The 21,416-nt window shown below is 39.6% G+C and overlaps 1 long non-coding RNA gene and 1 pseudogene across 2 annotated transcripts in view; one reads left to right on the plus strand and one right to left on the minus strand.

The window, feature by feature from the left end:
- Positions 1-11,575, minus strand: part of LOC309857458 — a 28,105-nt gene extending 16,530 nt beyond the window's left edge. The window contains exons 1-2 of the long non-coding RNA XR_014307721.1: positions 11,482-11,575; positions 10,178-10,315 (exon numbers count right to left, since the gene is read on the minus strand). This is a non-coding gene — a long non-coding RNA (uncharacterized lncRNA). The remainder of the gene's footprint in view (positions 1-10,177; positions 10,316-11,481) is intronic.
- Positions 2,278-2,998, plus strand: LOC309857460 (PRELI domain containing protein 3B pseudogene; annotated as a pseudogene). Its single transcript has 2 exons — positions 2,278-2,502; positions 2,576-2,998. The product of its transcript is annotated as a PRELI domain containing protein 3B pseudogene (transcript).
- Positions 11,576-21,416: the final 9,841 nt, after the last annotated feature.

Consider the following 21,416-nt stretch of genomic DNA (forward strand, 5'->3'; position numbering starts at 1 on the left):
GTAGTCCCAAACTGCAAAATATATTTACACACATACACACACACACTTTTCAGATCCACACATACTCTGTACTTAAATTGACCAGTTTGGGACACAAAGCAGATTTCTACAACTTCAAAGATTTGATATCATACAGAGAACATTCTTTTTACAGTGTTTAATATATCAGTAAGAAAAAGATTAACCAGAAAACATCACAACGTTTACAGATTAAGATACATGTGGTGTTATATTTATTTAAGAAATATATTTCTAAATAGAGATTAGAGGTTATTTATTTCTTTATTATTTGAGAGAGAGAACACACCCATGTGCCTGCAAGTGGGTAGGGAGGGACAGAGGGAGAATATCAAGCAGACTCCCCACTGAGCATGCAGCCCTCCATACAGCGCAGTCCTACAACCCCAAGACCACGACCTGAGCCAAGACCAAGGAGTTGGACACTTAACCGACTGAAACATTCTTGTACCCCTAGATTAGAGAACATTTTTAAGTGAATTATCAAAATACAACATACCAAAACCTGTAAGACACATCTAAGAAGTTACGCTTTAAAAAAAAATCCTTAGTAGTATATATTAGAGAAGTTAAAAAAATCAGTAAGTATCTACCTTTTTTTAAAGCAAAAGAGGAAGTTACAGCTAATATATGCACAAAGACATGTTACAGATCAGACATTAACAAATTTAAAAAATCTACATATAGTATAAAGAGAGAGGACAAAACCAAGTTTGTACCTTGACAATTCTTTGCCAAAGCTGATCAAGTTATAAAGAAGAAAGGTTCACTCTCCAATATCTGGCATGAAAACAACATCTCTATACAGTTTCTGTGGTCTATGAAAATATAGTGAAGAAATTAAGGGCCAATAATTTTGAAAATGTGACGGGAACGTTTACTTTCAAAGAAAGAAACTACTTATCAAAACTTACTTTTTAAAAAAGAAAATCTAGGGTCACCTGGGTAGCTAAGTTGGTTGAGTGTCCAACTTTTTTTTTAAGATTTTATTTATTTACTTATTTGACAGACAGAGATCTCAAGTAGGCAGAGAGGCAGGCAGAGGTTGTGGGAGTGGGTAGGGAGCAGACTCCCTGCTGAGCAGAGAGCCAGATGTGGGGCTTGATCCCAGGACCCTGGGATCATGACCTGAGCTGAAGGAAGAGGCTTAACCCACTGAGCCACTCAGGTGCCCCGAGTGTTTGACTCTTGATCCTGGCTCAAGTCTCAGTCGAAGGGTCATGAGTTTGAGCCCTGCGCTGGGCTCCACTGTGGACATGTAGTCTACAAAAACATGCAGAAAGAAAGAAAGAAAGAAAGAAAGAAAGAAAGAAAAGGAAAGGAAAGGAAAGAAAATCAAATCTAATGCCACATGTCTGTTAAGGAAATTGCATCTATAATTTAAACTCTTCCTATGTCGGTGCCTGGCTGGCTCAATTGATGGAACACTTGACTCTCAATCTCAAGGTTGTGAGTTCAAGCCCCAAGTTCGGAAAGAGCTTCCTTAACAAAAGAGAGACAGGAAGAAAGAAATCTTCCCATGAAGGCAACTCCAGTCACAGATGTCCTCACATATGAATGAAAAACCTAAGAAGTAGCAACAAACGAAAAGATCCTGTAGAGAAAGCAAGAGGAAATACTCCAAATTCATGTTATATATTCAACATATTCCTGATATTAAATACTAAATTGTAACAAGAACATATTCTGCCCCCTCTCTATCCCAAAACACTTACTGGTCTGTCTTTCTCATGAAGGACACAAATATAAAAATCCAAAACAAAGTATTATCAAACTAAAGCCAGGAATATATAGAAAGAATACCATGGCCCAGCTCAGTTTCAAGAATATCTAGTTTGTTTTACATTTAAAAATTAATGTAATTTACCAACTAAGAAAATAGAGGAGATAAATCATATGATTTCAATAGATGTTCAAAACCACTGAATAAAATTTAATAGACACTCACAGAAACAAGAAAAACTTTAGATAAGAAGGGATAGAAGGGGACATCCTTGGTGTGGTAAGAAATGAGAAATAAGGGGCGCCTGGGTGGCAGAGCTGGTTAGGCGTCTGACTCCTGGTTTCGGCTAAGGTCATGATCTCGGGGTTGTGGGATCAGGTCCACGTTGGGGTCTGTGTTCAGTGGTTCTGCTTGAGATTCTTTCCCTCCTTCCATCCTCTCACTCGTGTTCTTTCTGTCTCTCAGATAAATAAAATAAATCTTTAAAAGAAAGAATAAAAGTGAACACCAGGGACATTGTGCAAGTGGCCGGCACCATGAAGATCTGGTCTTCAGACCACGCCTTTGACCACCCATTGGAAACTATTACAGCTGCAACGCAGGAAGACCCAAATGTGGTTGGAGGTGATGTACTGGACAGACATACAGATCACTCTGGAAAGCTGTACAGCCAAAGACTTCTCAGCACAGAGTGGGGGCTGCCTTCCATTGTGAAATCTCATATTGCAGCAAAAACTAACACATTTGTGCAAGAACACTCTGTACTTGATCCTGCAGAGAAAATGATGGAACTTAAATCTACTAATATTTCACTTACAAATACGGTTTCTGCAGTTTATACACAAAGCACACCTTCAGGACCCAGAAAAAAATATTTTGACTCAAGAAGCTGCGATCACTATGGAAGGAGTCAGTCTTAGCAGTTACCTTGAAGGACTGACGGCAAGCATGGTATCTTCAAATGCCAATAAAGGCCAGGAAACAATGGAATGGGTAATATATCAATTAAATGCTGAGACTGAAGACTTGGCAGCTTCGGCAAGAGGGAGCATGAAGACACCAAATGCAGTGGCAGGGTTTGTAAGAGAAATGAGGATGAAAGCTGTTACACGAAACACCCACTCCCCACATCTCTGCAAGCTGGCAATATACTTGTTATTTAAAAATCAGAAATATATTTTAGGTAGGATATTTTTTAATAAGCTGAAGAAAAACTGTATGATTTTTTATCAAAACAAAGAGGTGGCAGATTTCTAAATAAAAGGGATCATCCAAAAGTAGTATTGTATGAAATGTCCATCTAATTCCTGAGGATTCTAGCAGTTATGTGAAAATTTAGCAATTTCTGAAAAGGACCTAGAAAATCATATTGGCATATTACATCTCCTTTAATGTAGAACTGTAAAGCTTTTCATGCATTAGTACTCTTCCCGGCTTTGGACTAACCCCAAAACAAAGCTGAGCCACCTAAATACATATAATTATCTTGCTACGGTAAACCTAAAGAGCTTGCATTAGGAAATCCTTAAAAAAGAGAGAGAGAGAGAGAGAGTAATTATAGGGGCAACAAGGTGGCTCAGTTGGTTAGGCATCAGTCTTTGGCTCAGATCATGATCTCAGGGTCTTTGGTTCAAGCCCCACATCAGGTTCCCCACTGAGCAGGAAGTCTGCTTCTCCCTCTGCCTTTGCCTCTTCCCCCTGCTTGTGTGAACACTCATTTGCACTCTCTAAGTAAAATCTTTAAAAAAGGAAAAATTTTACAGTTTTAAAAGATACTGATTTGTATAAAATAACTTGCTCTGTTATAAAGCACCATTAAAAACCACAGTGTTTTGTTTGGTACTTAAATGACATTTTTGGAGTGAAAATTATTATTAAAGTAATACATAACTCCAACAACAACAACAAAGAATTTTATTGTATTAAAGAGTACTGTACTAATTTGCTACAGTTTTGTAACTTAGGAAAGGTATTACCTTCCCTGGATTTGTCCTTTATGACTTAATATGCTATAAAGTGGGCTTAAGATGTTATCTGAAAAATAAAGTCAACCTGGAACTTTGCAGCACTCCAAAGAGAGAAGAGCTGTTCACATCGTTTAGCATTTCACATTTCAATAACTTATAAACTGTCAGGTGTCAAAGCCATGGTTCTCTAATTGCTAAAGCATAACATGCCAGGTTATTTGGATATAATTACTTTTTGAAGTAATTGTGACTACAAAACATCTTTTTTATGCGATCGGGAGGGAAACAAACCATAAGAGACTCTTAATCTTATAAAACAAACTGAGGGTTGCGGGGGGTGGGGCGGTTAGGGAAAGGGTGTTTGGGTTACAGACACTGGGGAAGGTATGTGCTATGATGAGTGCTGTAGTGTGTAAACCTGGTGATTCACAGACCTGTACCCCTAGGGCTAATAATACATTCTATGATAATAAAAAATTAAAAATTAAAAAAAAACATCTTTTTTACATGAAGAACTTCACGTTATTGAAATTACTCAATCACTGTCTTCTGAAGCATATATCCCAGGCACTTAGTGTTTTTAATAATATGGTGCAACTGCAGGGGGGTGGGTTGTGGGAGGGGGAGTGATAACGAGAAAAAAAGTACTGATCTAAACTAAGCCCTACATGAATTGCTTTGGAGCTTTTATTTACAGGAAATCCCTAAGGAGCAGCTGCAATCTGAAAAACAATCCAGTAAACAAATTTTGTTTTAAATTTTATAGCAATTATTAACCACTAATACCTTTGATATTTGCAATTGTTACACAGAGTACTATAGTTAGAAGGTAATTAGCTCTTGTCTTGGATTACGTAATGCTTGATGTGATAAACTCATTCAGATTTCCTATAAAAGAAACCAGTTGATATATGTTTATAACTACAGAAACAGTATACCAAACTATTTAAAAGTGCATGTTTTCCTACTTAAAATATTGTTTAGCTTAAGACTTCTTAGGATAAAACCAAGTTAAATCCAAAGAGTTTTTTGTGTTTTAAGATTTACTTACTTATTTTATTTTTTTAAATATTTTATTTATTTATTTGACAAAGAGAGATCACAAGTAGGCAGAGAGGCAGGCAGAGAGAGAGAGGAGGAAGCAGGCTCCCTGCTGAGCAGAGAGCCTAATGTGGGACTCTATCCCAGGACCCTGAGATCATGACCAGAGCTGAAGGCACAGGCTTTAACCCACTGAGCCACCCAGGCACCCCTTGATTTACTTATTTATTTTAGAGAGAGCTAGCACACAAGCAGGAGGGGCAGAGGCTAAGCACAGAGCCCAATGTGAGGCTCAATCTCACCACCTCAACACCATGACCTGAGCGAAAAACAAGAGTCAGACACCTAACCGGATGCACCACCTAAGCACCCTCTAGTAAGGTTTGTGATTACCTTTTGCAACTGAAGATGGTTTTTACAACTGAAATAATATTCTGGCAAAACAAAACATTGCTAAACATTGATATTTGATAAAAAGCTGCCTTCTATAATTTCTGTAAATTATACTTGTTCTGAAAAAGATGCAATGTCCTAATGATAAAAAGATTTCTCAACAGGGTGCCTGCATGGCTCAGTGGGTTAAGCCTCTGCCTTTGGCTCATGTCATGATCTCAGGGTCCTGGGATCGAGGTCCATATTGGGCTCTCTGCTCAGCAGGGAGCCTACTTCCCCCTGCTCTCTCTGCCTGCTTCTCTGCCTACTTGTGATCTCTGTCAAAAAAATAAATAAAATCTTAAAAAAAATTTCTAAACAAACAAAAGTAAATACCAAGTCCATTAAAACAGGCATAAATGTGAAAGCCTAAATAAATAAATAAATAAATAGATAATAACAGAGGAGATTATCTATCTGGCCTTAGAGTAGGAAAATTAATTTTAAACAGGATACAAATGACAGCAACATTAATAACTTTAATAAACTAATCCAAGGATCTGGCAAGTCTTCCTTGTAAAGAGCCAGAGAGCAAATACTTTAGGCCTTTAGGGCCAGATGGTCTTCATCATTTCACTACTTAATGCTACCCTTGAAGCCATTGATTACACACAAATGAATGACCAGCATAGTAACAGGTACGGATTGTGAGAGGAGCACAAGGGAGGCTTTAGAAGCGCTGCCAGTGTTTGCTCTGACCTATGTATTAGTTATGCGGGCATTAGATTTGTGGTAATTCACTGGGCTCTACACTTACAATCTGTGGATTTTTTAAAAACATTTGTTGTATGTATAAAAATAAGATTAAAGGGGCACCTGGTGGCTCAGTGGGTTGAGCCTCTGCCTTCGGCTTGGGTTGTGGTCTCCGGGTCCTGGGATCAAGCCCCCCATCTGGCTCTCTGCTTGGTGGGGAGCCTGCTCCCTCCTCTCTCTCTGTCTGCCTCTCTGCATACTTGTGATCTCTGTCTGTCAAATAAATAAATAAAAATCTTTATTAAAAAATAAGATTAAAAAATAAAATACATTTTAAGTAAGTGATCAAAGAAGGTATCAGAAAGGAAATGGCAGCCTGTGTAGAAAAAAAAAAAAAAAGCACCACATATTGATACATGATACTGATTCTGCAGCCAAAGTAGTAGTAGAGGGAAATTATATCCTTACATGGGCATAATAAAGAGCTTTACAATAAACTCATCTTCAACAAAAAGTTACAAAAAACATCCTATAACCAAAGATAACTGAAGGAAAGAATAAAGGTAAAAGCAGAAGTTAATAAAAATAACAGTGGAAGGGTGCCTGGTTGGCTCAGTGGGTTAAGCCTCTGCCTTCGGCTCAGGTCGTGATCTCAGGGTCTTGGGATTGAGCCCCACATTGGGCTCTCTGCTTGACGGGGGGTCTGTTTCCACCCCCACCGCCACCCACCACCTACATGTGATCTCTCAAATGAATAAATAAAATCTTAAAAAAAAATAACAGTGGAGGGGTGCCTGGGTGCTAGAGTAAGTTAAGCATCGGTCTCTGGATTTATGTTCAAGTCATGATCTCAGGGTTGTGAGGCTGATCCCCACATTGGGCTCCAGGCTCAGCGTGGAATCTGCATAATACACCCTCTTCCTCTCTCTGTGCTCGGCTTCCTGGGCTCATGCATGCCCGTGCTCAATCTCTCAAATAAATAATTTTTTTAAGATTTTATTGATGTATTTGACAGAGAGAGAGATCACAAGGAGGCAGAGAGGCAGGCAGAGAGAGAAAGAGGAGGAAGCAGGCTCCCTGCTGAGCAGAGAGCCCAATGTGGGGCTTGATCCCAGGACCCCGAGATCACGACCTGAGCAGGAGGCAGAGGCCTAACCCACTGAGCCACCCAGGAACCCCAAATCTTTTTTTTTTTTTCAAAGGGAAAAAAACAGAGTGAAAATCAATAAAACCAAAAGCTGGCTCCATGAAGAATAAAATACTATCTGTGATAAATATTAGTCCAAACAAATTAGAAAAGCCACTAGGAATAATAAGGAACAAATTAAATACTTTTTCCAAATTTTTATTTAAATTCTAGTCAGTTAACATACGGTGCAATACTGGTTTCAGGAGCAGAATTAAGTGATTCATCACTTGCATACAAAACCCAGTGCTCATCACAAGTGCCTTCTTTAATACCATCACCCATATAGTCTATCCCCACCACCTCCCTCCACCAGCCCTGTTTTTCCTGTCCTTAAGAGTCGCTTATGGCTTGTTTCCCTCTCCTTTCCCCCCTCCCATATATTCATCCCTTTTGTTTCTTAAATTATACATATGAGTGAAATCAAATTAAATGTTTTTTAAGTGACAAGGTTATGGAAAAAAATACTGACAAACAGAATTACAGTTATCATCAAAAGAGTAACACTCTTTGACCAAGTAGGGCTTCTTTTAAAAAAATAAAGATTAGTTTTTAAGAAATATGGAAATATAATAGATCTAAAAAGAAAAAATATATCATCATTCCCATTAAATGTTAAGAAAGCATTTGGAAAAATTATTCTAATTTTCAATAAAATAAGACTCCAAGGATACTTTGTGAACATGACAAAAAAAACCCAGTCCAAAGTCAGCAACGTGCATAATGGAGAAGAAACATAGCAGGCACTCCCACTCACGTGTATTGTGTTAGTCCTTTTATTGTTCTGCTTATTTTTTAGAGATGCTCAAATATAAAATCAGATCCCTTATCACATTATACTAAAAAATTCTAGATTAAGGTACTAAATATTTTTAAAAAGTCTTATTAGAAAAAAGACAGAAAACAGAAAAATGTCATCAGGCCCCCAGGGTCAGGAAAACAATAATAAAAAATAGAAGAGGCAAAAGGGTTGTATCACAATGTAAAATTTCCAGAAATAATACTACTATATTAAAAGACAAAGCATATGGAGAGAAGAAAATTGATAAAAATTATCATGAAAGATTACCACCTAGGGGCGCCGGGGTGGCTCAGTGAGTTAAAGACTCTGCCTTCGGCTCAGGTCATGATCCCAGGGTCCTGGGAATGAGCTTCACCATTGGGCTCTCTGCCCAGCAGGGAGCCTGCTTTCCCCTCTCTCATTGCCTGGCTGCCTCTCTGCCCATTTGTGATCTCTGTCAAATAAATTTTTAAAAAATCTTAAAAGAAAAAACAAGATTACCACCTAAAATACGTAAGAATTCTTACAAAACTCCATAGCCTGAAAGAACTTAAAAAGCCAGATTTATGAAAGTCAAAAAAATTCAACCAGAAAAATGGAAATTAAAGTTTTCACCCCTTAGTGTACAAATACTTTTTATATCTGGAAAGAAGAGAGGGAAAGTAGTCTTCTAATGAATAAGTTTACCTAGAAAAATTAGAAATGCTCATATCCTGTAACTCAAAAATACTAATGATTGGACTATAGGGCAGTAATTCTTAAACTTGATGTGTATGAGCATCATATGCACACCTTGTTAAAAATATGGACTGCTGGGGTGCCTGGGTGTGTCTGTGGGTTAAAGCCTCTGCCTTCAGCTCAGGCCATAATCTCAGGGTCCTTGGATGGAGCCCTGCCATCAGGCTCTCTGCTCAGCGGGGAGCCTGCTTCCTTCTCTTTCTGCCTGCATCTCTGCCTATTTGTGATCTCTGTCTGTCAAATAAATAAATAAAATCTTTAAAAAATATATGGATTGCTGGGCCTCGCCCCCAAATTTTTCTTCCAGAAGGTCTGGGAACATACATAAAAATCTGCATTTCTGACAAGTTTCAAGGTGATACTGCCATTTCTGGTCAAAGAACCTAACTTTGAGAAGCACTGCTCCAGAGTCTGGAGACACACTTGCATCTATGCAGAGAGAACAAGTATATTCACAGCAGCATTTATATTAATGAAAAGTGGAAATTACCTAAATGCCTATCAATAAAATATAGTATTTAGAATATAGTGTACCATACAGTGTGAAAAATAGAGCATTAAAAGGGCTAAACTACATGTGAATAGATCCCAAATTACTGGTCAATTGAGGGGGAAAATGTCCATTGCATATACATGAAGATAATTTATACATTTCTAGAAGTATTCAAAACAATGAACAGTACTATTCAACTCTCTACCTATCTTTTCAATGTTTGCGTATTGATATGATGATAAAGCTAGTAGACAAAGGATAAAAAATTGGAATCGAACCATACAGCTCAATGAGGAAGACTCCACAAGCGAGCCATCAGAAGACTGATACAAGAAGACTTGATCCAGGAGCTGCAGTAGAGTAATGCAGCAGTTCTTCAAGGAAAGCAATTACAATTAAATCTTTGGCCACCTTTACCTGGGTAGATCCCAATAGCAGAGGGGAAAGACCAGGACAGAATTCTATGGGAAGAATTTGACTGGGAAGCTCAGACATACTTACCAGAGAATTTACCTCTGAACCATTGGCTGTGCAACTTAAATACATAAGCTGGCTAAAGTCCTCACGGAGAGTTTTTCTAACAGGCATGCAGGCCATTCATTCCTCTGAACATACCAGCTTTTATAGCAGGACCAAATAAGACCATTATAAATGCACTACTTTAACTATCTCTTGGACCCTATTACTCTCAGTGAGGAATGGCTTTAGGCACTCCTTTCAGGGCGGTCACTGGAAGGTTACCCACTATGTGTCCCCATGTTAAGACCAAAAATTATACCTTTCAAGAACTTTTTGTGTTTAAAAAAAAAAAAAAAGAAAGGGTCTGTCTGTATCCAAATACAGTGTCTTCCTTTTTCCGTGGATATCAGAAACAGCAGAGATGTATTTGTGGATTACCTTAGAAACTCTAAGATATATAATGATCAGTATGTATCTCTAAGCCAACCTGCCCTTGCTCCTGATGTTACTTTATATTTTTCTGTAAAGTTAGATTTTTATCAATTACTAATTTTCCCCATCTTAACATATGGACTCCTACAAATCTCACAAAGTCCACTGTAAAAAAAAAAAAAAAAAAAAGGTGGGGAATGAACAAATAACTTACCTGGGACTTGTTCATTTTCCGCTGTCTTGGATAAACGCAGACAACTCTGAAAATGCAGACAACTCTGGGTTACAAGAGGGAAGGGGCCATGGAAGATCTGGCGTGCCTAGCAGCTCCAGAATCCTCCTGCCCTAGAAACTACACACACCCAACAGACAGGAAGAACGTCGGTACCTCCGACCTTCGGATGCTGAAACACCCCTTATATAACATGACTCTGATATTATCATGTAGCAGCTCCCGGACATAACGTTTTTCACTGGGTAAATGTAAATATTTGCTCCCTGAGGATTTAACAGTTTAAACCTCCCCTGATGCTCACACACACACAAATTTTTAAATAAACCAGTTCAGACCAAACAATACACCCAGTGAAATAACATGAACTCTTCACCAAAACTATTCAAAAAATACTCCGACTAACCCGTTTATCAATTTCCCTACTGTTACTAAACCCTTGGTTAGTGATTCCGCAGAAAGCTATAAAAAGCAGTGCTTTAAGGAAAGGTCTAGGTTTCAATTTCTGTATGTTTGTTGCCATTTTTCAAAAGGACCTTTTAAATGTAATTTGCTTTTCCTTGCCTGTAAAAGCAGACAGTTCTCTCTCACGAGTCAGGAGACACGACTTTCAGTCTTCGCCACTAACAAGGGGATTCTGAACAAGTCGCTAACCTTCAAGAGGGGAATTATTTTTTTTTTAATTTAAAAAATTATTATTATTATTATTATTATTATTTGGCAGTTAAATAAGACAAAAGCAGAGAATTCTTGAAGACGCTTCGTGAACGCCAGGGCAAGTCAGGACTGATTAACAGCGCACATCGGGATGCAGTGATGGGCACGGCTAGTGGGCAGCTCAGCCTCCAGGAAGAATAAAGGGAGAGCGAAGGAAGGGTCTCCCCTAGGCCGGGCGGTAACCGCACAGCCACGGCGGTTACCGCACAGCCCGGGTGGGCGCGCCCCGCTTCCCGACCGCCGCACGTAAGCACCCACCGCGCACGCGTTGACGTCCTCCCCGCAGCGCCGTCCCCCACCCAAGGGGTCCGCACGCCCACGGTGCACGCGCACACGCCCTCTTCCTCTGGCCTCCCAAAAGGGGCTCCACGAACAGCCCCGCACGCTCCGCGCAGGGGCCGATCACGTGGGGTCTCCGACCCCTAGTCCTGATGCGGAGGTCCCCATCCTGCCGTGGGCGGGCCGCAGGTTTCCTCCACACTACTGGGCACAGACCCCCTACGCCAGAGCCGCGACCCCGGGCAGCGCGGCGCCAAACCTCAGCCTTTGTCCAGCTGTTCCGGGCTCACCTGTCGCTTCCTCGTTGGGAGGGACTGGCCCCGGAAAAGCGCGGATGTTCAGCGGCGCAGGAATCGCCTCCCACGTGAGACCTGAATAGAACGGGGAAAGGAGCGGTGGAAGGGAGCACAGAGGCAGAGGGCGGAACTAGGCATGCGCAGAAACAGGCTTGCTCAGAACCTGGCAGTCCCGGCAATCAGTGCTACCAATTGAACTACCTTTCCCCGCTACCCCTGGTGCGAGATTGGCTGAGAGTGCAATCTTCTATCGAGCCCGAGAAAGGTTGGGGCGCTTGAGATAGCTCTCCAAGCAGTTAGAGCCCGGGACTCCCCACAGCTTACAGATTACAGCTGAGTTCTCTGCAAGTGTGCAGTTTAGAGCTGTCAGGGAACAGGAACCTGCATGTAACCTTCACTTTTTCAAATGCTAGGAAGTAGATTCCACCAATACAGTAAAAGAATGCTTATGGGCGCCTGGGTGGCTCAGTGGGTTAAAGCCTCTCTACCTTCCGCTCAGGTCATGGTCTCAGGGTCCTGAGATCCAGCCCCACATCGGGCTCTCTGCTTGGCAGGGAGCCTGCTTCCCCCACCCTCTCTGTCTGCCTCTCTGACTACTTGTGATGTCTGTCTGTCAAATAAATAAATAAAATATTTTTTTAAAAAAACCATAAAAGAATGCTTAAAAAAATTGTATCTGACACCATCAGCGATTCTCTCAGAAAATGAAAAGCCAGGGGACAAGGGTGAGGTCAAGAAAACTAGTTCATCAAAAGTCATGAAAGCAAGAAACGAAAATTGTAGATAAATCATAAAACAGTCCAAAATATATATATTCATTTACATAAACATATTCTTTCCTCTGCGACATTAAGGTTATTGAATAAATGAAAGATCCCTTTCAGAGAATCAATATTCTTTGAAAACATTCCACTATGAATCTCATAAACTTTTATATACATCTTTTTCTCTTTGATTTTTGTATACCCTAAGTGTACTTCACAAAAGCACTCTCAACTTCATCTGGAATAAGCAAAAATCCAAAGGAACAGAAAACATTTCGAAAAGAATTCCTAATAAGTATCAATGCGCATAATTTTACTCGACTAAAGATAGTTTGCCATCTACTTCATGGAAACAAAGCCATGATTAGGTGTATGTTTTGAATGCAGTATAATAAATGTAGCACTTCAAAGTACTGAGGAAACAATGGAATATTCCAAACAGCAATCCCTTCCTAACAATTTGGTGTAAAGTTATATACATAGATCATACATGGTACAGTTCACATGGATTCAAGATTTAAAATAAAACACTAAGTTAATAAAACTACAGGTGACACGTTGTGTCACCAAAATTAGAAACCATAAATTAAGTATCTGATACATTAGAAAAATAACAACTCAGTTCTATTTTTCTTAAAAGCTAAAAACAAATAAACCAGGAAAGTCCATTTTTACTATTTGAGAGAAAAGATGTATTAATTTAAAGAGAGATCTTTAAATCAACAGAACGAAAATTTTATAATAGGGTACAGAACTAAGCACTAATATAATGAATGACAATATATAAAGTGAAAATGAATGACAAATGGATATAAAAGTCCATTATCAGAATTGAAACAATGCAAATGCTTAAATAAAAACATGTAAGATATCATTGAGATTTAATTTTTTAAAATTTTTGTACACAAAAATTCATTCTGTAGTTTTATAATTTTGACAAAGGCATAAGTCTGTGCAACCACTACCACAGTCAAAATACAGAACTGTTTCATCACAGCCCCCCCAAATCCTTCATGCTACCCTTTTGAAATCAAACTTCCTCACCACTCTTCTCCTTTGTCAGCTACTATCTCTTCTTCATGCCTACAGTTTGCCTTTTCTGGAAAGTCACATATATAGAATCTTACCATGTGTAATCTTATGAATCTTATCTTTCACTTAGTACAATACATTTAAGATTCATCAATGTTGTTTTGTGTACCAATACACTTTTGGCTTTTATTTCCCAGGTCCTACTCCATGGTATGAATTCACCACACTTCACTTATTTATTCCCCAGCCAAGCGACCTGAACTTCCAATCTGGGGAAATTATGAATAAGTAAAATTCCATTTTGAAGTATAAGACTCATTTTCTTAAAAAAGAGTAATAAAGAGTTAGGGTGTGTGCTTGAGAAAATACATATTCCTACTCACTTTTACTGAGGGTTTAATTCACTGGAGGGTAAACTCACTGGAGGTTCATTTTTATCAAATTCTGAAGGAATTTCAAAGATTGATTTATTTATTTATTTATTTATTTATTTGACAGGCATAGATTACAAGCAGGCAGAGAGGCAGGCAGAGAGAGAGGGGGAAGCAGGCTCCCCACCCAAGCAGAGCGCCCGATCCCAGCACCCTGGGATCATGACCTGAGCCGAAGGCAGAGGCTTTAACCCACTGAGCCACGCAGGCGCCCATAAAGCAGGTATTTTAAAGGCAAAAGTGAACACCGGGGTAACAGGGATAATGGCAGATGGCAGCTACCGCCCCAGGGTAACATGATGGAAGAAGTTGAAGAATCCAAACTTAGCCCTCAAGAGAGGATTCCACACCTGAAGCAGGGGAGGTGCCTGGGGCATGTTATCGTACATAGGGAGAGAAGAACCCAGCAGAACTGGAATGCAGACCTTCAGAGTGGGGCCATCCAGTTCCTGCAGGCCTGTCAGAAATGTATGGTGGGGGAGGATAATGCCTCTGAGGGGGGGCCTGCTCAGCTGGTGCTGCCTGTCAGAGAGGGACCAATATGGCTACATGTGTGAGAGAGCTAAAAGAAGCTGGAGAGTGAGAGAACCTGCTGGGATTAGATACTAGTGTTGGTGGCACAACTTTGTGAATATATTTGAAACCACTGAATTTTCTGCTCTTAAGGGAGTGAATTTAAGGACTTGTGAATTATATCTCAATTTTTAAATAATTCAATAAAAGAAGCTGTAGTGTACCACTAGGGACCAAGGTGAAGAGCCACTGCTGGGGTGCTATTAAGGAACTATTCTGCAAACAGGAAGAAGGAAGTTGGTCCTCCAGTAACCCTGTCCTCCAAACTTCCTGTAGGATCTCCTAGGGAAAAGCCTAACAGGAATCAGGGTAAGTATAAAATGTGGTTTACACAGTCCAAGCACCAATATCCCAATGCACAGTAGAGAATTCTACATTTAGTGCAACTATGCTATAACAACATAGCTATAACTAAGAGGATTCTGTAAAACTTAATTTATAAAAACAAATACTAGAAACAAAATGTCCTTTAGTTTGTGTAAGTAAAATAAAATTAAGACCATATAGTGGAATGCTAAGATGCTATGATGTCCAACAAAAAGAAACTGTGTAATGCAGAGGTATACTAACTTACACAGGGGGGTTGATTACAAAATACCTTGAAATTAAGAATTTGGTTTCTATAAGAATATTTAAGACAAGATCACATTAAAAATAAAACATAGAGAGGTGTGCTTGGCTTGTTTTGGCTGCTTGACAGGCAACTCTTGATACCAGAATCATCCAGTTTGAGCCCCACACTGGGCATAAAGATTATGTAAAACAAAAGTGGAAAACAAAAATGTTCTAGAGAGTGACATCAACATGATGCTGTAGTATAAGACGTTGATTCCTCCTTTTTCTCTCTCTTTTTAAAAACTAATTTGACATCCATCCCTGAACAAAAATGCCTTGGTGGTAGTTGTAGAACCCAACACTATATGCTAAGAGACCCAGAATGAGTCTCCTCTACCTGTGTACAATTATTAATAGGCAGGCAGACCTTGTTAAGAACTGCAGAACCAGCAGAGCCAGCAAACCTGCCTCAGTCCCTTTTGCCTTGGGAAAAAAACTTGAAGAGTGCTCACTTAGGACAGATGGGTGGCAAAGAAAATATATAAATACATTCATAAACAAACACACACACCAATATTATTCAGCCAGGAAAAGGGAAATCTTTAATTTGCAATATTGGCTACACATTGAGGGCATTATGCCAAATGAGATAAGTCAGACAGTAACAGAAAAATGTTGTATGATCTCACTTATATGTGGAATCTTTAAACAGAAACAAAAACAACCAAAATCATAGTACAGATGAGGGGTTGCCGGAGGCAGGGTGTGGGGAGTGGGTATAATGGGCAAAGGGGCTGAAAGGGTATAAACTGCCAATTACAAGATAAATAAGGCTGTGGGACATAATGTCTGGCATGGTAATCATAGTTAACAATACTGCATTGTCTTTTGAAAGGTGTGAAGAGAGTAGATCTTGAGTGGATCTTGAACCTGGATAAAGGTTCTGTGCCAAATGAATTTTTCCTACAGACTCAGGTCCCAGCACAATGAACAGTAATCCAAACTCTCTTACCTGAGCTTTTTCTCTCTCTCTCTCTTGAGTTAAATCACACAGACAGAACCCCCCAAAAGAGATTACCTTGCATTTCTGTGATCAGAATTTGTTATTTATCTCCCAAGAAGTGGTCAAAACCTGCAGGATGTCACCATTCTCAGAAGCCATCAAAAACTATGATCCCAGGTTCAGAAGGGAGGACCCGCTGGAGCTGCAGGACGTGACACCAGAAGTCTGTGTGAGATATGTCACTTGACTGAAGGGACAGCTCCTCAATCTTCCTGGTCTTTCACAACCTTGACATTTTGATGAATAGTTCCTGATTACTTTGTAGAATGTCCCCCATTATGTTTGCCTGATGTTTTTTCGTGTTTGGGATGATGTATGTGTGGGACAATATACCACTTGAGAGATGTGTGCTTGTCAGAGAATCCTATCAGGGATTTCATCATGTTGCCATGTCATATAACAAGTATGTTAACCACTCTGTTAAAGTCATGTCTGCCAGGGTCCTCTGCTGTAAAGTTACTATGTTTCCCATTGTAAACCTAACTAATATCTCAATATGAGCATCTGTCTGCAGTAATCATTGATGTGTGGTTTGCCTTATGATGGCTTTCTTTTTTTTTATTATTTTATTTTTTTTTAATTTTTTATTTTTTATAAACATATATTTTTATCCCCAGGGGTTCATTTAGATGACTTTTAAAGATTTTTAAGAAATATTTTCAATTTTAATTTGTACTGTAAAAGAAGCCCAAATCATTAAATCACCCATAAAACCTCCTATGCACTTATGTAAGAGTGGGGCTCATTCACGGGATACCAACAATTATAAAATTTAGGCTTACTAGCTAAAATATCATTACCACATGGCAACCAGAGGCACAGTTTCATTTGGGAAGTTAGTTTAACATTTTATAATAATTATTAATAATTAATTAATAACAATTGATAATTCAGCAATTGTATTATTTTAACATTTCTAATAATAAATACCAGACTTCATGAATGTTGCTATACTATTTAAAATTGGCACAACAAAAATAATCTTAGACATGGTATTCTTATCATATATTCTTTCTATGTACATATATGTGGCTTTTAAATATACAGGAAAGGAATATGTAAAAGGTTACACACTGTACTAAAAGCAATGGTTACAGCAAAGAAGACTACTGATGTATAAGGGGAGTCCAGAGAAACTAATTATTTAATGGTTTATTTTGAAATAATCTCAAACTTTAGGAAAGTTGCAAGAACAGTGCAAAAAATTCCCATATCCCCCATTCCTACCTTCTCCAAGTGTTAACATTTCCCTGCATTTGTTTCATATCTGTCTGATCAACTATTCTATCAGCATTATTCTCTTCCTGAGTATATTAGTTAGAGCTGCAAACGTCATACACCACATTTCCGAAGGGCTCCACTAGGCATGCTCCTAAAGCAAAGACACTTTCTTACAGAACCACCAACCAAATAAGCAAGTCAGAAAATCAACCTTGACAGAACACCATTGTCAAATCCACAAACCCCATTCCAATCTCAACAATTGTCTCAACAAAGTGTTTCCTTTCTAGTCCTGGATCTCAGCAGTCTGTATCTGTCCTGTTGTTTCTTCATTATCAGACTTAGGTCATGCTTTTTCGGTAGTCACCGCAGAAAAGATGGACCAGTCAGTACCATGTCAGGGGCCACACAGTGCTGATGACCATGGTGTCATTAGCCTGGATCATCTTGTCATTTTGGTATCTGCCAGGATTCCCTGCCATTATAGCACCATTAAGTCCTTTGAAATTGCTAATTGTGGAGATATATATTCTGAGATTATGCCAATAACCTGTTCCTCATCCACTCACCAATCTAAGTATCTATTAATAATCTCACCTGAGTCAATCACTATGATGGTTACCAAATACTGGTTTTCCATTTCCATTATTCCTCATACATTTACTAGTAAGGAAGAAATTTCCCTTCTCCCCACTTTTTTCTGTATCAATATGGATTCATAGCTTTCCATTTTATAATGCAGGTTATATTCCAAAGTTACTATTCATTTTTATGATCAAGTTGTTCCATATTTGGCCAATAGAAGCATCTTCAAGATGGCTTTTATGTACTTTTGCTATGCCCCCCCCTTTTTCCTTGAGCCATTCCTTGCCTTCTCTCACAGGAATATGTTTTAGGCTCATCGGCTTTTCCAATTCCAGGCCTGGAATCAGATATTTACAAAGGGGTTCTGCTTCCTTCAAGTGGAAAATAGTATCTAGAAACCAAACTCTAAAAGCCAGGCCTCATTGCTACTGGGATGGAGTTGCTCCTAAGCAATCTCAGCATAAAGAGCTAGGAAACCTCTGTAAGGAGGACATTCACACACACACACACACACACACACACACACACACACACGTATACCTGCATGTACATGTGCATGTGTCTACACACATATGTACACATACACCCATAAATGGATCTAACAGTGCATGTATATTTACAAAATGATCAGTTCCTACCAATACCTCCAATTCTGATTCAACAACTAGGGGTTCTGTTCAGTCTTCTGCCTTTCTATATTTATAAATACTTTCAACAGGAAGAAACTTGGCTCCTCTTTTCAATGCATTCATCTTCCCCTCAATGTGATCCATCTCCAACAATGCCAATAATTTCCTCTACAGTCTCCTTAGCCACCAACTCCCAGTGTCCCATGTATCTATGATAGGAACAATTGTATTACTCGGCTCCTCTGTGTGGACATTCTCTCTTCATAGACCTCAAGAGAGGTCTTTACCTCACTGACCTCCAATGGGACTGCTGTCCCTGTGCTGGGAAGGGAAGGGAAAAGAAAGGAATAGATGTAATTTTAAAAAAGAACCCACTCCAGTATTATCTGTAAAGTAGAAATAATAAAAATGAAGAAATGACACTATTGATTGTTTATGTCCCATATCAGCTGTTCCCTCTAAAACAAATCATGTGGCAAAACTAATTCCAATGTATTAATATTTAGAGGTGGGGCCTTTGGAGAATGATTAGTTCATGAGAGTAGAACCCTCAACGAATGGGTTTAGTGCCCCTATATAAGAAACCCCAGGGGTGCCTGGGTATCTCAGTGGGTTATAGCCTCTGCCTTTGGCTCAGGTCATAATCCCAGGGTCCTGGGATTGAGCCCCACATTGGGCTCTTTTCTCAGTGGGGAGCCTGCTTCCTCCTCTCTCTTCCTGCCTCTCTGCCTACTTGTGATCACTGTTCAATAAATAAATAAAATCTTTAAAAAAGAAAAAACCTGAGAGATCCCTTACCAGGTCTGCCTTGTGAGAACACAGGGACAAAAGGGGCTTCTATGAATCAGGAAGTAGGCCCTCAGCAGACCCAAATTCTGCCAGTGCCATGATCTTAGACTTCCCAGAATCCAGAAGTGGGAGAAATAAATATCTGTTGCTTATAAACCACCTAGTCTATGGGCTTTGTCATAGCAGCCTGAATGAACTAAGATGTACAATTATACAACATGGATCTAGAGTTTTTGGTCACCTTAAGGATTCTAGGAGGTTCCCACCCTTAGCTCCTACATTCCACAGGCTTCTGACAGTGGTTTCTCCTCCCTGATTCACATTCTCATTGTCATTACTACAGTCATTCATTCACTGGATCACTATGAGTTAAATTTGACTATTTCTAGCTCAAGACCTGACACGAAGTAAGTGTTCAGTAACGTATGTTTAGTCACTATACAGAGGGCTCAGAGAGGGACAGTTACCATAGATAACCCATCCACTCCCTTCATCCACACAGGACATTCACAATGCCTCTTCCTCCTAATACAATGGCTGGTGCCAGCCCAGGAACAAAATGCTTGAGCCTAGAGACCCCCAACACAGGAGTAAACATGGGTACCAGTCACAGCTGCCAATGCCCTCCAATTTCCTTTACTTTTTTTTTTAAAGATTTTGTTTATTTATTTGACAGAGATCACAAGTAGGCAGAGAGGCAGGCAGAGAGAGAGAGAGAGAGAGAGAGAGAGGAGGAAGCAGGCTCCCCACTGAGCAGAGAGCCTGATGTGGGGCTCAATCCCAGGACCCTGGGATCATGACCTGAGCTGAATGCAGAGACTTTAACCCACTGAGCCACCCAGGTGCCCCTCCCTTTACTTTTTTAAAAAAGTGACCCAAAGACCCATGTGTGAGGAATAACACATGGAAGAGATATGAGTTCTAAGTACACAGTAAACAGCTCAGAGTCCAGGCTCTTCTGCTCAGGATATGTGAGCTTCCTCTAGAGAAGCCTCTTAGAACCAGTTTAATTTTTAACCAAGCCTAAAATTAACCAATTTTAACTTATAGCATAACATTATTAATGAAGTTAAAGAAACAAAGATTAGGTGAATTATCTATCAAGCACAAATTATATTATTCTTTGAAAATAATCTTAAACTTAGGAAAAGTTTGCAACAGTAGTGCAAATAACCTTTTATTCTCCAAATTACTGAGAGCACATTGTCGACATGCTCCAGATACTTTAGTAACAAGCATATATACACATTTCAAACATCAAAATCAGGAAACTAACACTAACACCTACCACCTAATCCTTGTACACCATTCACTTTTCACCCATTCTTTGAATCATTTCCTTTACAGCCAAATGATTAATCCAGGATCACACGTTGTGATTTCATCTCTCTTCAGTCTTCAACCTGGAACACTTTCTCAGTTTTCTTGACTTGCATGAACTTGACATGTTTGGAGATTATGAGCCACTATTTTAAAGAGTGCACCTCACTATGAGTTTGTTTGATGGTCCCTCCTGCTTAGACTCAGGTTAGACACTTTTGGCTGTATTCTCATTGTCTCCTATTAGATGGCACACAAATTCAATACTACTGAGTGACACCAAACATCAATATTATTCATGTTAATTTCAATCACTTGACTAGGTTGGGCCTGCCGCCTTTTTCTACTGTAACCACACTTGGGTTTTACTGGCTGTCATGCTGGCCAACAGCATTCCCTTGAGGGCTGCAAGGATGGAGGGGGGCAAAGGGACATGCTTCTTCCCTTTTGTCTCCTGTGGGCTACCTATCAGCATCCTGAGCTGTCAGCACCTTAGCAATACTGTATCATGCCAGTCATGCACAGGGTCTTCTGAGAGCAGCAGCTAAATTCAATTTGTGGTTTTGGTAACATGTGGATACTGCTGTCATCATGCGCCATCAGAGAAACCAGTGCCAGCGAGCCAGCACTCTCTCCTCAGCCAGTATGGGCCCTAATCCCATAAGGTGCCTGCTCTGGGCTCGGACACCCACATCAGTGGAACATTTTCCTTTCGGAGGCCTGCACTTCAGCTCTGAGGGATCCTCCCATTCCCTCCATTTGACCAGTCTAGAGCTGGTGGCTTCTGCTGGCAGTTGCTACTTTAGTGGTACACTTGACTTTTATTCTTCCCTTTCAGATTCCTGCCATCTTCATAATACACAGTGGTTTTTTTACCCTTTCAGATCCCTAGTTAACAACTGTACATCAAGTTAACAATGCTCTCTATCATATTGTTTTTGTTCAAATCACTGCTATGTTTTCTGTC

Source organism: Mustela nivalis, assembly GCF_964662115.1.
Source record: "Mustela nivalis genome assembly, contig: HAP1_SCAFFOLD_738, whole genome shotgun sequence".
NCBI lineage: Eukaryota > Metazoa > Chordata > Mammalia > Carnivora > Mustelidae > Mustela > Mustela nivalis.